The sequence below is a fragment of the Galeopterus variegatus genome, unplaced genomic scaffold (genome assembly GCF_000696425.1).
Source record: "Galeopterus variegatus unplaced genomic scaffold, G_variegatus-3.0.2 Scaffold1302, whole genome shotgun sequence".
Classification (NCBI taxonomy): Eukaryota; Metazoa; Chordata; class Mammalia; order Dermoptera; family Cynocephalidae; genus Galeopterus; species Galeopterus variegatus.
The window spans coordinates 349,661-365,820 of NW_007727413.1; the positions used below are offsets into that span (position 1 = coordinate 349,661).

General features: G+C 54.4%; 1 protein-coding gene across 6 annotated transcripts in view; it reads right to left on the reverse strand.

The window, feature by feature from the left end:
* RBFOX3 (RNA binding protein, fox-1 homolog (C. elegans) 3) overlaps positions 1 to 1,294 on the reverse strand; it is a 223,330-nt gene extending 222,036 nt beyond the window's left edge. For 5 of the 6 annotated variants that reach the window (XM_008576164.1, XM_008576165.1, XM_008576162.1 and 2 more), the window contains exon 1: positions 1,190 to 1,292. The gene's annotated coding sequence lies outside the window, so the exon portion shown is untranslated. Of the gene's footprint in view, positions 1 to 1,189 lie in introns of all 6 variants that reach the window. The other variant, XM_008576161.1, reaches the window with a different exon arrangement.
* Between the last annotated feature and the right edge of the window lie 14,866 nt (positions 1,295 to 16,160).

Consider the following 16,160-nt stretch of genomic DNA (forward strand, 5'->3'; position numbering starts at 1 on the left):
CAGAGCCCAGGAATGACAGAGAAAGATGAGCAGGACCGTGTTCCGGAACTGTCCCCGAGGACCGCCCTCTCCCTTTCCCTTCCATGCTGAAGAGCAGGCATGGACAGACATGAGCGACACCAATGGAGAAAAGGTGCAGGAGGGACAGAAGGTGCCAGAAAGCCGCCCAGACGCAGGAAGGCCACACCTGAGCAGACCTCCTCTGCCCCACCTGGTGGCGGCCTTTCCACCAGCGCCTTGCTCCATCCCGACTCCGTGGGAACCGGGAAGGGCTTTGCCACGGTCGGATCGGTCCTCAGCCCACCAACCTGGGCATTGGGCCTCCATCAGACGGGGGCCGGGATGATGGGAACCCTTCCCCTCAACCGGGGCCCCCAGAGCTGCAACTCCTGGAGAGTCTGGGCGAGGGTTTGGCCTCAGGCCTCTGAGGGAGTTTAGTCTTATATTTATTAACCCACTTACTCTCTTGGCATTCGGAGCAGTGAGGAAACCTCAGCCAAAGCTATTAATAGACCAAGGCCATCCCTGGGGAGAGGGATGAGCTCACACCTGCAGCACAGGTGCCAAGTATAATAAAGGTTTCAAGTCAGGCCTGAATATAGGCTGCGGCCACCTCGGGGAGCAGAGAGAGGGCCCGCATGAGCTGAGCGCAGTCTATCCTGTTGCCACCGAGCCTGGCTACCTGGGCAGAGCTTTTGACCCCTGTGCCCGAGACAGGCCTTGCCAGGGAAGGATGTTGCGGTCACATGATGTGATTACAGCCTAGGTCAGACCTGGTGGGAGCCACCAAAGCGGTGGGGGAGGGATTCGCAAAATGACACGCAATATAAATGACTCCTGTAAACAGAGAGTTTAATAAAAAGGCAGTGAGGGAATTGATGGGCAACCCAAGGATAATTAAAATTATTTATCTACTTACCTCCCTTGCTGGCTGATCAGTCTATTAACTATCTATCATACACTCGCTGATTTGCATTTTAGTGAGGGGATTGGGTAAGGGCAGGTAGAAAACACATAGCAAGTGGTGGGGGCTGGTGCGGACCCTCCTCTCTGCAAACCACAGCTCGCCCGTTAACACCTGGCCACGCATTGCCCCCAACAGCTATGGGTTGCCCCAGGCTCCTGAGAAGCCCCAGAGCTGGCAACCAGGGCGTTTGGTGCAAAAAGAGCCGCATCAAGGGGTACGCACCTGTTTGCAGAAGGGGCCGCTGCTGGGACAGGTTCCCCGCTGAAGAGGCCTGCAGACCAGCTCGAGGGAAACGCTGGTAGAATTTCCTCTGGCTGTTCTGACTTCACGCTGCATTTGAAAAAGAAAACAAGAGAACAAAACCATTTTCAATCTCGAATATCTGGAGTACATCAGACACACGCTCTCCCCGCGCTCTTGATTAAAAATATCACAGGACAGAGTGTCATGGGAACGACATCTTTTGAACGCTGCAAACGCGAAAACATTAGGCTGGGAGAAGTTATAACAAGGGGACTCTGTTTACCACCTCATGGGGAAAGATGCTCCCGGCTCTGTGGCTCCAGATCTTGCAGTGAGACTCACAATATCAAAACCAACCCTGGGCCTGGAAGGGAGAGTGCCAACGGGCCTACGTCACCTGTCCCCAAGGCAGGCCCCAACTCTTCTCGAGCCAACAGAGCCTTGTTGGGAAAGATCACCAGCTCCACCCCTATTACCAGTCCCGGGGGCACTGGGCTCCATGCCGGGGGGACATGGCATGTCCTGTGCAGGGTGGACCAGGCCCTGTGGCTTGCACCTTGCAGTCTAGCATGTAGCAAGTCCGCCCTCTCATCAAAACCTGTTGGCATCATCACAGCCAGCGTGATTTCTCCTTCTTTGTCCCAAGCCTGCTCTGGCAGCTGACAGTGCGAATGTCTCTGGTCACTAGCTCTCAGCTGGACACTGGAGTGGACGGCAAAGTCGAGGGGGGACCTGGCTTCTGCCTCCTAGCAGCTCGCTCTGCTGGCCTGCGTTGGCTGCAAGTAGGGACTGGGTCTACTGTGGATGCGTCTCCCCAAAACTCATGCATGGAGGCCTAACCCAGTGTGATGGAACTAGGAGGTGGGGCCTCTGGGAGCTGATTAGGTCATGAGGGTGGAGCCTCACGATGGGATCGGTGCCCTTGTAAGAAGAGTCTCTCTCTCTCTCTCTTCACTCCTGATCGAGGACACACCAGATCCACTGACACCTTGACCTTGGTCTTCCTAGTCTCCAGAACTGCGAGCAGTACGTTTGTTGTTTAGGCCCCCTGGTCTATGATATCCTAGCAGCCCAGACTCACTAAGACAGAGCATAGCTTAGCTCTGTGGCCCTCGAAGCACCTGGCGATGGGTTTTGCACATGCAGGAGAGCAGAGAGGAAGCAGAGGGGGTCCCACGGCCAGCGGTCTCAGCCGCGACTTCAGACTCCTCCTCACCCTGCCTCCCGTGGGCCCGCCTCACCCAGCCGGCGGATGGGGCCTCGTGGGCACCGCTCCCACCCCCAACATCCACCTGCCTCCACGTACGTCGCCCCCCAGCTCCCTCTGCCCCAGCCACGGGCCCCACGTGCCCTATGGAGACACGCCAAGCCTGACCTCAGGGCCCTTGCTGTTCCTCCTCCGATGCTCTCCCTTGAGAGCTTCAAGTGTTGAGCAATGTCCCCTCATTCAAGCCTCCCCAGGCACCCTCCACCCCATCACCTTCCTCACTTCCTCACGGCCTTTGTCACCACGATCGTAAGTTAGTGTCATCTATTCATTTGTTCACGAGTATCGGCACCCTAGAATGCATGCTTCCTGGTGACACGCGCCCTCCGTGCCTGGAACAGTGCCTGGCACATTGTAGGTGCTCAGGACGGATGGATAAAACCATGCATGAAGGTGCCACTTGGCTGTCCCCTCGGACTGTTTGTTGGGACCCCTTGGAGCTCCTGGCCTTAAGTCTCTCTTCCTTAAAATGCATGTCCCATCCTGCCCCCAGAGTTAGATTTTAAATGTACAAAAGTTGTTCAGAATCCTTTGCAGTCCCCTCGAGGCCTCGGGGTTCAGTCCAGCTTCCTTCAGAGTTGGCCACACCCCCTTTCCAGGCCCCTCTCTGAACACGCTGAGCCTCCGTGGCCTCTCGGGCCTCCACACTGTGGTGCAAGCCTCTGCCTTGCCGGTCTGCCGAGGCCAGGGCCAGGCCTCACTGTGTCCCCAGATCAAACTGTTACCAAGCTCAAGTTTCCTGCCCACCATCCTCCCTCCACACTCCCCCCAGGACAGACCCCATGTCACCTGCCTTGCCTAGTGGTCTCCCATTTCTCTCCTGCCCCCTTGTCCCCCCATCAGGACAGCTCCACAGCTTGCCAAGGGTCTTGTCTCTATACTGTTGGGCCACGAGACGGGGCAGTTGGCACTAGGGACGTCCCCCTCTCTCTGGCATTCCTCACTTGGCCTCTGCCTGGGTCTGGGGCTTCCCGTGTGGGGAGCACTGCTTTGCTGCTCGTGGGTGACACAGACAAGTTACTCCCACTCCCCACACTGCCTCAGCTCTCACCCACACACAGTAAAAAATCTAATGGGAGTTAGGGACCCATTTTCCATAAAACACACAAATACTGCAGCCCATTTCCAGAAGCTCACGGCCCCCCGGCCCTGTCACTTGAGTCCCAGACAGCAGAGCTTGGGGTCTCAGGGCATTTGACGGTCAGTTTCATGTGTCCACTTGGCCAGGCCACAGTCCTCAGTGACTCAGTTCAACCCACATATAGGTGTTGCTGTGACGTATTTGGTAGCTGTGGTTAATGTCTACAATCAGTTGACCTCAGTAAAGGGGGTGACCTTCCCCAGCGTGGGTGGTGGGCGTCCTCCTATCAGTTGAAGGTCTTAAGGGCAGAAACTGAGGTTTCCTGAAGGAAAAAAAATTCTGCCTCAAAATGGCAGTATCAGCTCCTGCCTGAGAGTCCTGCGTGCCCTACAGATATCAGACTCGCCAGCCCCAGGATTGAGTGAGCCGAGTCTGTCTGTCTGGATCCTACTGGTTCTGTTTCCCTGGTGAACTCTGACTGATCTGGGACCTCCAGGGTCTCTCCCAGACCGGACTCCTAGAGTTGACCCTGTTCCATCACCAGAACCAGAGATGCCGTCCCCCACCTCCATGCCCCACCCAGCACACAGTTCTTGCTGGGCGGGGTGGGAGGGGCCCAGCTGTGCCCCAGCAAAGAGGAGGAAGGAGGCAGCAAGGGGCCACCGGTCTACTTGGGGACAGGACCAGACAGTCACAGACCTGGAACACATTGGCCGTCCTGAGTCTATGTGAAGTTGGGTGGGGCTGCTTCAAGGACACCCCAAGCCCCTTGAGGCTTCCACTTGGGCCTCAAAGTCCCCCACCCCAGCCCCATTGGAGCTCGGCTCCCTGGCATTGGCGGGACAGCATCTGCACCCTCCCTTCACCCCTGCTCCCTCTTCCTGACTGTCTTTTCTCAATTCTGATGATGTATCAATAACTGCAAAGCAAAATGCCACAGTGAGCAGTGCTGCTGTGCTGTAACTAATCGTTTTCGGAATCGATTCTCAGCGTTGTGTGTGTGCAGCGAGGTGGGGACGCGTCTCTGAAGCCACTGCAGGTTCCAGAAATGAGGCACACCAGGAAAAGTTCCAGGAGACAAAGAAGAGGACTGGAAAGAAAAGGGGAGGGGGCGGGGAAGAGACCAGGGAAGAGCAGATTTTGGAAAAAAGAGGCCAAGAGGAGATTCTCCACGATGCGGAGAATGAGGGTGGGCACGCACGTCCTGCTGTGACCTTCTATGGTGTGGGGACCACAGCTGAGAACGTCTGATGAGGACGAGGTGCCAGGGGCAGGAGGCGGATGACCAGACCTGCCCCGAGGGCAGGGGTGTGAGTCTGCCCAGCTCAGTAACACGCCCTCGGAATGTCGGACAATGGGGGTGGGTGGCAGGACTGGCTCTCAGGCGGGGACACAAGAGAGAGGGCAGACTGCTAGGCACCCACCTGTTCATGCAGCACGAAAGACTCGGGCCAGGAAACCCTCTGGCTCCTCCGAACACATAAAAAGACCTCAGGGGTCTCTGGAGCTCATGCACTTAAGATTTTATTGGCTTAATAAACCGGGCTGCTGCCACCCACAGGTCTTCCTCGGGCCGAGCACATGTGAGGATGGGGGCGGGGAGTGCTCTGCGGCTGCTCCAGTCTCCTCCAGAAGGAGAGAGCGGCTGGGGTGAGAGCAAGGACGGGGCCTTAGAGCTGCAGGGCTATGCCGGGGCAGCCGAAGGAAGCCCTTTCCATAGTGTCACTCACTAATCCTTAGAGTGATCCTAGGTGGAAACTGAGGCACAGAACACTGGAAGAGCCCACCCCAAGGCACACATCCTGCACAGTGGCAGAGCTTAGATCCAAACCCAGGGAATCTGACTCAAGAGCCTGGCTCGTAACGACCACACTGCCTCACTTTTGCTAGAGTTTGCCAGATGGTGACTTAGTTTCCCCTTCTGTGACATGAACTCTTTAATAGCTGTCCCTCTTGCTTCTGGCACCTCCTGGGCTCTTGCACAGCCCCACTGGGCCATGGATCTTCAGAGGGGATGGGACGTCCAGGGCTAGGGGAGGCTGGACCCCATCCCAGGGGCTTGCTTAGCAAAGTGCCAGAGATGCGACAGGTGTCACTATAAACTTCCGAGCATGGACACCGTGGCAGAGCATTAGTGAGCCCACACACCACTCCTCCCCTCCTTCATTTGCCCATCCTGTCCTGGACCTATTTACCTCCTGTCTTCCCTCCCGGTACAAGCCTGCCTGGTTGTGGGGGAGCGGCCAGGGAGCCCCTTCAATCCTGGCAATGGGCCAGTAACTTCCTCAGGACAGAGAGGGAAGGGAGGCAGCTGCATGGGCTTCCTCTCTCTTCCCAGACGTCGAGTGTGGGAAGGCCTGGCTAGGCTTGTGATCAGCCTCTGCAACACGTGCCCAGAGCTTCGGCTTCCTTCTCTGAAATCCTTGGGGGCCAGTGGCTTTGGCTCTGATCTCCCAGCAAGGCTGCTGTGGCAGCAGCATCTCTGCCTGGGAAGGGGTACTTATACCCAAGGTCCAGAGCCCAGGTCTTGAGCCCACCAGACACTCTCCAGCCAAGGGTCTCCCCTGCCCACCCTCCCACCTCTAGGAGCCACCACATGGCCAAATCAAACATTTCCAGCCTTTGGAGACAGGGGAGCTTTTTCTCCTCACTGCGCGTCCACTGCCTCTCCCTGGATTGCTTTGAGCATCTGGCATCCTGCCAAGCCTGGACTGGGGGCTCAGGTAGCCAGAAAGCCTCAGAGGGCAGCGAGAGGTCACAGCCCCTACATGGGCATTTCAGCCACAGGGTCATGATCACTCTTGAGGGGGCTACAGACAAGGGGTCTAACAAGAAGGCCCAAAAGTTCGTGAATGGTTTCCTTTGTCGTTTTTCTTTTTACAAAGTAAAATGATTTCAAGCTTTGCCCTAAATCTTTCTGAGGTGGAGGCTGCTTTCCTGAGTGGGAGGGGAGGAAGAGGGGCTCCCAGGAGTATGCACAACCCCCAATGTACTGACAAATGGAGGAGAGAGGCACAGGGATCAGGCAAATTTAAGCTAAGGCAAAACACCACCTTCTAGCTCCCCTGCAGGCAGGCGTGGAAAGGACTCGCAGCCTCGAGTGCCAGCGGGGATGGGGGGAGACAGGGTCTGATGCTCTGGAGAGCCATTGGCAGGATCTGGAACACTCTGAGATCCAGCCACTCAAAGCCGGGTACACACCTGTGCACGAGGAGACAGGCACTGAGACCCTCACGATAGCATTCTCCAAACAACCAAAATGTGGCAAACAACCAAAGTGTTCATCAATGAAAGCATGGAGAAAGAAAACGCGGTGGACTTCTGAGATAGATTTTTATGCAGCAGATGAAAGAAATGCATCAGAAACACATCCGTCAGCACCAAGAAGCTGCAAAAGCACACGCCGGATGGAAGATGCAAGAAGGATGTCATGTGTGTGCATCTGAAACAGACACGAGATAATATGATCTGCCGTTCATGGTTACATGCATGCGCAAATGTTTTTTCAACCAACAAAAATAACAGACACCAAATCGATTCTGGGTGTGGGGAGGGGGGTGGGGCTGGGTGTCCTCAGAGGCAACTTAAACTTCACCTGTCAGGCTTTATTTTTTCAAAAGACAATGCAAGATAACAAAATGTTGATCATTATTAATTGCAGGAAGAGGAACATAGATTCTTACTATATTTTACCTTAATTATCAAAATTCTCCAAAACTTTTTCGAGACAAGCTTGGTTAGGTGGTAAGCCCCTCGAGGGAGCGAGAGACCCCAGTTATGTGCATATGTGCAGCCCCCCAGCCAGCAGCACGGTGTTCGCACCCTCAGTGGTTCGACAGAACCTCGTTGGCTGGGGGTCTGATGCCCAATAAGTGTGTGATTTACACAGCAGCGTGATTCTGGAAGGACCCAGATGACCCCCACCCAAGAGGGAGTGGGGGCTGCTGCATTCCAGATGGGGCCCGTTTGTGTTTCCAAGAGCTCAGGCCCCCGGCCATGCTTCTCCCTGGGGACCACAGTGTCCTGAGCAAAGTCTTCCCCACACCAAGAAGGACACTGGAAAGAGCAGGACACCGGGATGGCTTCACACTCTCTTTGTCAAGCAAATATCTTCAAGCCACCAAGGAAGGCAGAGCGTATGTGAGAAGAGCCCACCTCTCCCATCCCCGATAGATGGGGACCAGGGGAAGAGCAAGTGGCCGGAGGGCGCCTGCAGGGCCAGCTGTCCTGTCACAAGAGGCTTTCCTGCAGTGTTGCAAGAGTGTGGATCAAGACAGGGTACTCCTGGGCCAGAAACTCATTCAAGACGGGTCCCCGGAGAGCTTCCCTTGACTGTAGGCTGCCTTTCATGCCTGCCGGGCCCGCTGTGGCTGGGGCTTTGTCCTGAGTGTGCCATGGCTGGACAGACAGATGTGTGCCCTGGCTCTTTCTTGATCTCATGCAGCCCCACTTTCAGTGTTACAAGCTAATGAAATCCACATGATCAAATTCCAGGTCATTACTCAAGGAAAGGGACCCCTCTGTGGTTGACAGCGACAGCTTCAAACCAATTAAAATAAGCCTGGAGTTTCTGCAGGCTGCCACTGTGCGCACCACCCCAGAGGTCTCTGAGGGCTCACGCTCGCGATGAGCAGGATGCAGGAAATGTTAATGGAGACACTGAAATGGCACGCTGAGGGGGTCCTGGCAAACAAGACCACTCGGCAGAGGCTGGGAGAGAAGTCTCTGGAGCTGACCCTGGAGGAAACTTCAATAAACACGAGATTGGATTGAAAACAATTCACTCCGCAAGGCGTAGGTCCATTGGCAGAGCTGGGCAGGGTCTCCAGGAGAGGAGAGCTATTTTATTTCCCATTAGTTCCCTTTGCTAGTGTCTGTGCTCTCTGGTGCTGGCACCCGGGTCTGCCAGGGCCTGACAGCACCCACCGGGAGGGCAGGAGGAACCAGGGCGCAGTTTGCCAAGTAAAACTTAAAGAGGCTGGGGAAGGCTGAGCAGATGCAGGGGGAGGTTTAGCAATGGTGGAGGGTTGAGGGGCTGGGACAGAGTTGTGGGGGGACCTGGGGACAGAGAAGGCAAATGAGGCTCTGCTGAGGAAGGGGCTGACCTTGTTCTGTGGGGTTGGGAAGATCTGACGCCACCCATGAAACAAATGGATAAGACTCAAAAGAGCACCACCCAGCGCCCAGGTCAGCAAGCAGATGGCACCTGGTGGGCAGGCTCTAGCCGCTGCCGTGCAGTCCAACAACAAACCCAGGGGACCCCCCAGCTTGTGGACAGCCCCACGGGGCCTGGGTTGGGCTAATCCCTTTGCTCCTAGCCAGGGCTCATGGCCCAGGACATCTGCAGCTCACAGGTCTGCTCGATGCAATCGCAGGATCCCCAAACCTGAGAAAGGGAAGGAGGCTACCAGGCAAAACAGCCACTCAGGGCTGGGTCAGGCAGCTGAGGGCCCTTCCTCATGCAGCCCCCAGGCCCCTGCACACCTGCTTTGGTCAATCCAACTTTACAACAGAAATTAAAAAACCTTGTTTCAGCTAGGGTTGCCAGATTCAGCAATAAAACTACCAGATATCCAGTTAAATGTGAAATTTCAGATAAAGAATAATGTTTTATTTGTTTTAGTGTAAGGAGGTACTATGCAATATTTGGGACATACTAATACTAACAATTATTCATTGTAACCAGGCACGCTGTATTTTTATTTGGCAAGCCTAGCTTCCAGCTGTCTGATTGCCTAAACACACATGCACACACACACACACGTACACGTGGGCACACACACAAGGCATGCACACCCATGCACACATGTACACACGCACACACTCACAGGGGCTGGCATATCCCACATGCTGTTTCATGGAACCCTTCTCAGTCCTCCCACTGCCACCCCCCATCCTTCAGACAAAGACACTCCGCTCCAGATTGCCACTTGTCCAAGGCCACACAGTTGGCACGTGGCTGGCTGAAACTGCAGACCCAGGTCATTTGTATTCCAAAGTCTGCACTCTTTCCACCAAATCAGACCCAATGCATCAAATTTTAGATGTTTCTTTCCAAACTAAATAGCTGAAAGGAAGTTGCTATTGATTCTGCAGTCAGAACAAGAGACTTGGCTCAGACCCATGCAGACCTCAGAACAAAGATGCAGTTACAATCTAGCAAGGCCCCTGCTGCCCAGGGATCACCAGGTTTGCTCTGTGGGGCGCACATGAGCACAGCTGGCTTTATTGCTGAGGGCTGGTGGTTTGGGCCCAGGGTGGAGGGCTCTGCTGGCAATAGAGTCCTGAGCAAGAACCAAAGTCAACATTGATGCCTGCGGCAGGGCATTCTGGCATAGAAGGTTTCCCTCCCCTGGACACCTAAGAGGGGACAAAGCTTGTACCTTCTTGGACTCAAAAGGTAGACCTGAGATTGTTGGCAAATTGGCAAGGGGCCCCTAAACTTTGGCTTCCCCTAATTAACTAGTTGCTTCCCAGGAAATTGGTAGTTGGTTTAGGTGCTTACTATGTGGTTAGAATCACAATCTTTTAAAAAAGAAAAGAATCACAATCTTTGACGAGGCCAAGGTGAATCACAGGGTAGCACATCTCCTTGTCTACCTGGGCCATCCTCTTGGCAGGAAAAGAGCTGAGATCTCCTGACAAACCTCCCTCTGAACATCAGCAGGACAGTTACAGCCAGCACTGACTTTCCTAACTTTCGCCATCGGTTCCATGATGATTTTTCTAGGAATGGAAATTAAGCTTACCACTTTGTCATTTCTAGAAATGTCTTTCCCCCCTGTCTTTAAAACAATTGTCTTACGGGTTGGGGAAAAAAACCTTCAGCAACACGTTAGCCTCGTGGCATGAGCTGTTCGCCTGCTGCTGGCAAGTTTACGAGCAGACGGAGCTTACGGTCTGAGCGCTGTCAGCTGGAGCCTTTGCCAGCACCATGGCTAATTCCCATCGTGAGTGACATAAATGCACTTCGGGCCTGGAGTTCTGGATGCTCCAGGTGTTATTTGCTTACCAGTGTCCAAGAAGAAACCCAGGAAAAAGGAAAGAAGAACGGAAGCAGGAGAATCATCAAAAACTCCAACACAGAGGATGCTGCTAATCAGATGTTGAAATCCAGGGAACAGCACCATTGAGGGTAAACGAGCCAGAGAGGTCTAGAAGCAAACGCCCCCCACTGTATTTTCATAACCATCATCACCCCCACCCCAGCTGACTTCCTTTCTCAATAACACAGTCAAGACAGGGTCTGGGCTGTACCATGGCGACATTTTCATTATTTACTTAATGAGGTTTTATTGACAAATTTTGCACTAACAATTGCATTTTGGAAATTTGACTATTTAAGAAGGGAAGGCATAAGAGAGAGGAAAAGGAAGCACTGCTGGATTTTGGCTCTTCCGGAGGCAGCCACTGGAAGGAGTTGATTTAACTATAGACAGATTGTTGTTTTTCAGGTGACCTACTTCCCAGTTTCCCCTGCTTTTCTTTTCTGCCACAAAGTTTTGACATATTGGAGGCAGGAAGGAAGAAAAGTCATGCTATGTCACCAAAAAAGTAGGGGATTCGGAGGCTCAGGAAGAGAAGAGAAAGGTAAGAGATGCCGAGCAGGTAAAGAGGCTGAGCAGGAGCAGGTAGGAGAGAAGAGTGGCCGGGGGCTGAGGTGGGCCTGCACGGGAAGGTCCCGTGTGGACTGGACCAAGTGGTAACGACCCAGGACCCAGCCCCGTTTCTGGGTGCAGAGCTGAAGACCAGCTGGCCTTCACTCGGCCTGAGGATCCTGAAGGAATCCTCTGCAAGAGCTGCCTGGACTGGCTGATGATGATTATGGACTGTTTGAGTGGCTTGTGGCTTCAGAGACATACACAGCTTTCCAGAAGGCTATGGGGGACTTGCTTCCTGACCACTGCCAATGGGGCCTCTGGAGAGGTGGATGGAATATACTCCTGTTCTGAGTCTTCTTGGTGCCCACTCTGGTCCCAAGTCACCCTGGGGACCTCCCAGGGCAAGATAGGCATGGGGAGCAGCCCAGCCTGTCACCAGGGCCAGCAGCCTCGGCCAGGGGCAGGGAGCGGACGCCTTGGCTACCCAGCAGGATCCCCTGATCTTCCTGCTTAGGAACAAGCTGGAAAGTGCTCATTCAGGCCACTTTCCTGCCTTCAGGCAGGAGCCCTCTTTAACTGACTTCGATCCATGAGAATTGGTGCTATTTTTAAATGCTTCCCAGCAAGGAGCTCCCCATACCCTCCCTTCCTTGACAAACTTTTTCTATATTTAACCAGCCTCAGTGCCAGAAAAAGCCCTTCCTCTGATCTATCTAAAATCCTCCACGATGAACCACAAGCCCATCCCCATGCCCTGCCCCTCGTGGGTTTGGAGAGCACTGCTTCACCTCTGCTGCGTTGCCCACAGAGCCTGAGATGCAAAAATGTGTGCCCTGCACCCGTGAGCTCTGCCCGTCTGTTCTCTGTGTGTATCTGTCTTTCCCCAAAAACCCTAGGAGCAGAATTGCTACTGTTTGCAGGAAAACCAGCTTTGAGGAGCTGACACAAGTCTCAGAATAACAGTCTGGCGCTCGCCATTGCTAACAGGTAAGCGGAAAACAGAATCTTCCATCTCCTGAGAAGCCCCCTTCTGGGCACAGTCAGAGAATTTGGCACGTTCTGCCAAGAGCTCCCTTTATGGCAATGCTGGATCCTAAATGTAACTGCTGGCACAGCTGGGGAAACTGTTCAGGTGCACTGGGGTCCCAGGCCAGCAGTGCCCACTGCCAACATCCACATGCCAAACAAGCTCAGAGGAGTGATTGATGGCCTTTATTTTGCAGATTCAAATGGGCTGAAAACAAGGGTCTGCTTAAAACCTTTTTGTGCTCAAATGACATGCTGCAGCCCAGGGTGCATGGACACCATGGTCTTCTAAGGGACATTTCCCACCTCCAAGTGTGTCCAGTGACGTTGGGTTTCTACCACGTGTCTTCCCTGTGTGAAACACCAACTCCTCAATGTCAGGGAAAGAAAACAAATGAAAAACCAGGACACCCTCTTGAGACTGCAGCAGGTCCTAGAGGAGGCCACATGGCCAGGACCCCCAAGCCAGACATCTGACCCCTGCCTCCGCCTAGCTCGAGCCAGGACACAGAAGCACTTCAAAGCATGTAGTAGAAACACAGACATCCAATTTTCCCATGAAGTGCTGGTGGGAAAGTTCTCATCAGAACCGTGGGTGATGCCTGAGCTCTACCGAGCACGGAGAGCGCTGTAAGGTGTGCAGAGAAGAGGCTGAAGAAACAGAGTCACGAGCTGGGCTTTAAGGACTCTGTACTCTAATGAAGGAGCGAAAATGTATGTTCTCTGAACTGTTCTCAATGTTACCTGCACATCTACAATTATAAAATACAGAAAGCGACACAGAAAAATGTCACGGCAAGAAAAGAAGAGATGGGCATGGATGGAGAGATGCAAGGACGCATGCAGGCAAGGGTGGGTTTGAGCCGTGCTTTGGAAACGGTGATAAATACAGGGGCAGGGAGAAGGGGGCACTCCAAGAACAAAAGGAAGGCCAGAGCCAGAGCGAGAAGCTGTTCTGGGGGGCGACTGGGTGTGCAGCTCGGCAGGGGCAGGTGATGGTCTCTGAGACCGTGTGCGGAAGGGCTGAGAAGAGCGTTCCGAGCTGTTAAGTGACAAAGCACAGGCGGAGTGCCCAGGCAGCGCTCCAGCACAGAGGCTGGCACCTAGCGAGCCCTGCATAAGAGTTAGTCACCGCCTTCTCCCATCCCGGCATCGAGTGTAACAGATCGGGGCAGTGGACAGTGCTCCAGAGGACCCTCCTGGAGAAACTTGTTTTCTGGGAATGACAAAATGTGCTCTCTACAGCCTCCAAAGACAACGGTGGCCGAGTGGGACCCCCCAAAGGGCAGAAGTGCAGAGGAGATGTGGCCAGGTGCCTGCCACCGAGACAGCAGTTCCCAGGTCTGCGAAGCCCCCAGCTGTACCCATGTGTCCGGTACATACACGTTCCAGAGGGAGAATTCTGGCGTTGTCTTTGGGTTCTCAAAGGGGTCTGTGACGCTCAGTGAATTAAGCAGTGGCACTGTAGCCTCCCAGCTCTGGCACCGACTGTATACACAGCCTCATTGCAAAGCACCAGAGAAGCTTTTGGGTTGGCTCGCCCTGGGTGTGGCCGGCCGGCCCCACACTACCCTGCCGCAGGCGTTAGTCTGAAAAGAAGTAATCAGGGCATCGTGCTGGGGGGAGGAAGGCAAGGCTTGGGACAGATGGAAGCTCTCAGCCTCTCTAAGCCTCACTATCTTAGGTGTCAAATGGAGACATTTGCTATTCCAATGCCATTGTCATTAGGACTGGAAATGATGCTCGTGAGAGACACATAGTACGTAGCAGTATGTCCTACTGGTAAGTAACTGTAGAAGATTTGCTGTTGATTCCTGTGATATCAAGATTTTGGTAAGATAAGTATCAGGTGAGGACAACTGGAAGAAGCTCTGTGGGTCTGGAGAGTTAGCTCCAGGAGCCACCTTCTCTCAGAGTTTGCGTGAAGTCCTTGCTGCAGCAGAGCGTGGGATGGACGCTCTTTCAAGTTCATCACTGTCCCCAGGGTAGTTTTCTGTGCGATGGAGACGTGAGAGCCAGTAGCTAGGGATCAACCATGTTGTGAGTGGCATTTCTAAGCCCACTTTCCTAGTCCAGTGCATCGGATGGTGGTGAGGGTGTGGCCCCATCTGCCCCCACCTGGACTCCCGCCCCAGCCTCCTTGTGGGGGGTGGCTCCTGCCTCCTTCCTGTGCTTGACACTGTGGTATTGTTGAGCAGGGGACACTCCTGCTCAGCTCTCTTCTTCCTTGGCCAGGGCTTCCCACTTGCTGAGAGCTGGAGAGAGAGGTGCGTTCTGCCCGTGGCCAGCAGTGCATGGAGCAATGCCCCAGTGTGAGCCCGCGGCGAGTGCTCACTACCATGCAGATGCCCGTGGGTGGACGGAGGCCAATTGTTTGGGTAGACTGCTTGCTGCTGAGCTAGAGAGGCAGGATAAGAGCTCAGGATCTTTCAGGCTTTTGCAAATCTTCAGATGCTCTTTTCTAGGAGGAGCTGAATCATTCCAGTGCTTCTGTGGTGTCGGGGAGCAGCCTGAGGGAGATGGGGAGAGAGAAAGCCCCGTTCCCATTGAGCCCCTCATGGGCGTTGCAGTTGCTGGGAGCTGGCGGGGGCCACACAGCTCGCTCTCTCTTTGCATCCTTCTGTGGGTCAGGCCTGGGGACTGCGGTCCTCTCCAGACCACCCTGCAGGACTAGAGGGGAGTCACTTGCCATCCTGCAGGTGGCTGATCAGAAGCTGGCTTTGGGGCTTGGGTCCTTGTCTCACCCAGGAGGAAGCAGCAGCACTTTCTCTGCTTCCAGAGCAATATGCCATGGGCCAGTGGCTGCCCTGAAGCTGGCTGACATCTGGCAAATGACTGAAGGCATGTGGCTTTAGCTTCCAAAGTATGAATGCTCTGCTCCGGGGAGACTCAGGAGGCCCCAGGATGCCTCCAAGGTGAACTCCATTTTCAAGGGCTAGTGAGGAGGCACTGTTGGCACCAGGCCCTCTTGCTGGCGGTGCTCCCTTCCCAGGGGGAGGGCATGTGGCTCCCCTCCTGCCTCCATGGGGGCAGCCCCTCTGGTGGGTGGAGGGGCAGCTGATGCTGGCAAGCATTTCTGAAGATGGATCTGCAGGTGTGTGGCCTGTGACCCCCAGCTCTGCTGCTCTGAAAGCCCCCAGCTCCCACCTGAAGTTCAGAGGAGCTGGTTCCTGGGTGGAGGGAGGGAGGCCCTCGGAGTGGGGAGCATGGCAGCCTTCCTGCTGCAGCACAGCTACCAGGCAGCACCTGGCAGAGTGAGCTGCACCTGTAGGAGGCAGATGCTCATCCATCACCCTCGCAGCTCAGCCCTCACTTCCTTGGCCTCTGGGCAGGGAGAGAAGGGGGGCCGAGGGCCATGAAATACTGCCCACAGTCCAAGGCAGGGTCACTGTCCCAAGGACTGTCCTCTGCCTGGCTTGTGTGCAAAGATGGAAGGATGACCTAATAGTTAAGGCTCATGTATCAAAGAAGGAAGGTTTCTAGGAGCCACGGGGGGTTCATACATTCAGCACTTAGCATCCCCAGACACAGCAATGTCAAAGCCCTGCAGGAATGTGGAAGCCTGAGCCAATTCCCCTCAGTGCTGGGTAATACCACCCCTGCTCCCAGTCCTGCTGTGTACCCGGCCCTGGCGTGGGGAGGAGCAGACAGAAGAGACTGAGCTGAATGAGAAACGGCCACAGGTGAGCTGTCCCCTGTGTATCCCGAGTGTCCCCTGGGAAGACTGATTGGTGGGCTTATCCCTGGAAGTTTCATAGGTGGGTCAGGGCAGCCTGTTGGGTCAGGCCTTCCCTGGAGATGAAGCATTTATGATTCCCTGGGCTCAAGTGTGTAGGAGTCTCAGGGACAACATGGTCCATCATATCGAAAGAAAGAGCTAGAAACTCGAAGGGACTAATCCAATGAGCCCAGTGAGATTGTGGGGAATCTACTTACCCCTAAATGTCAACTAGCCATTTGTTTACCTTTTCCCAA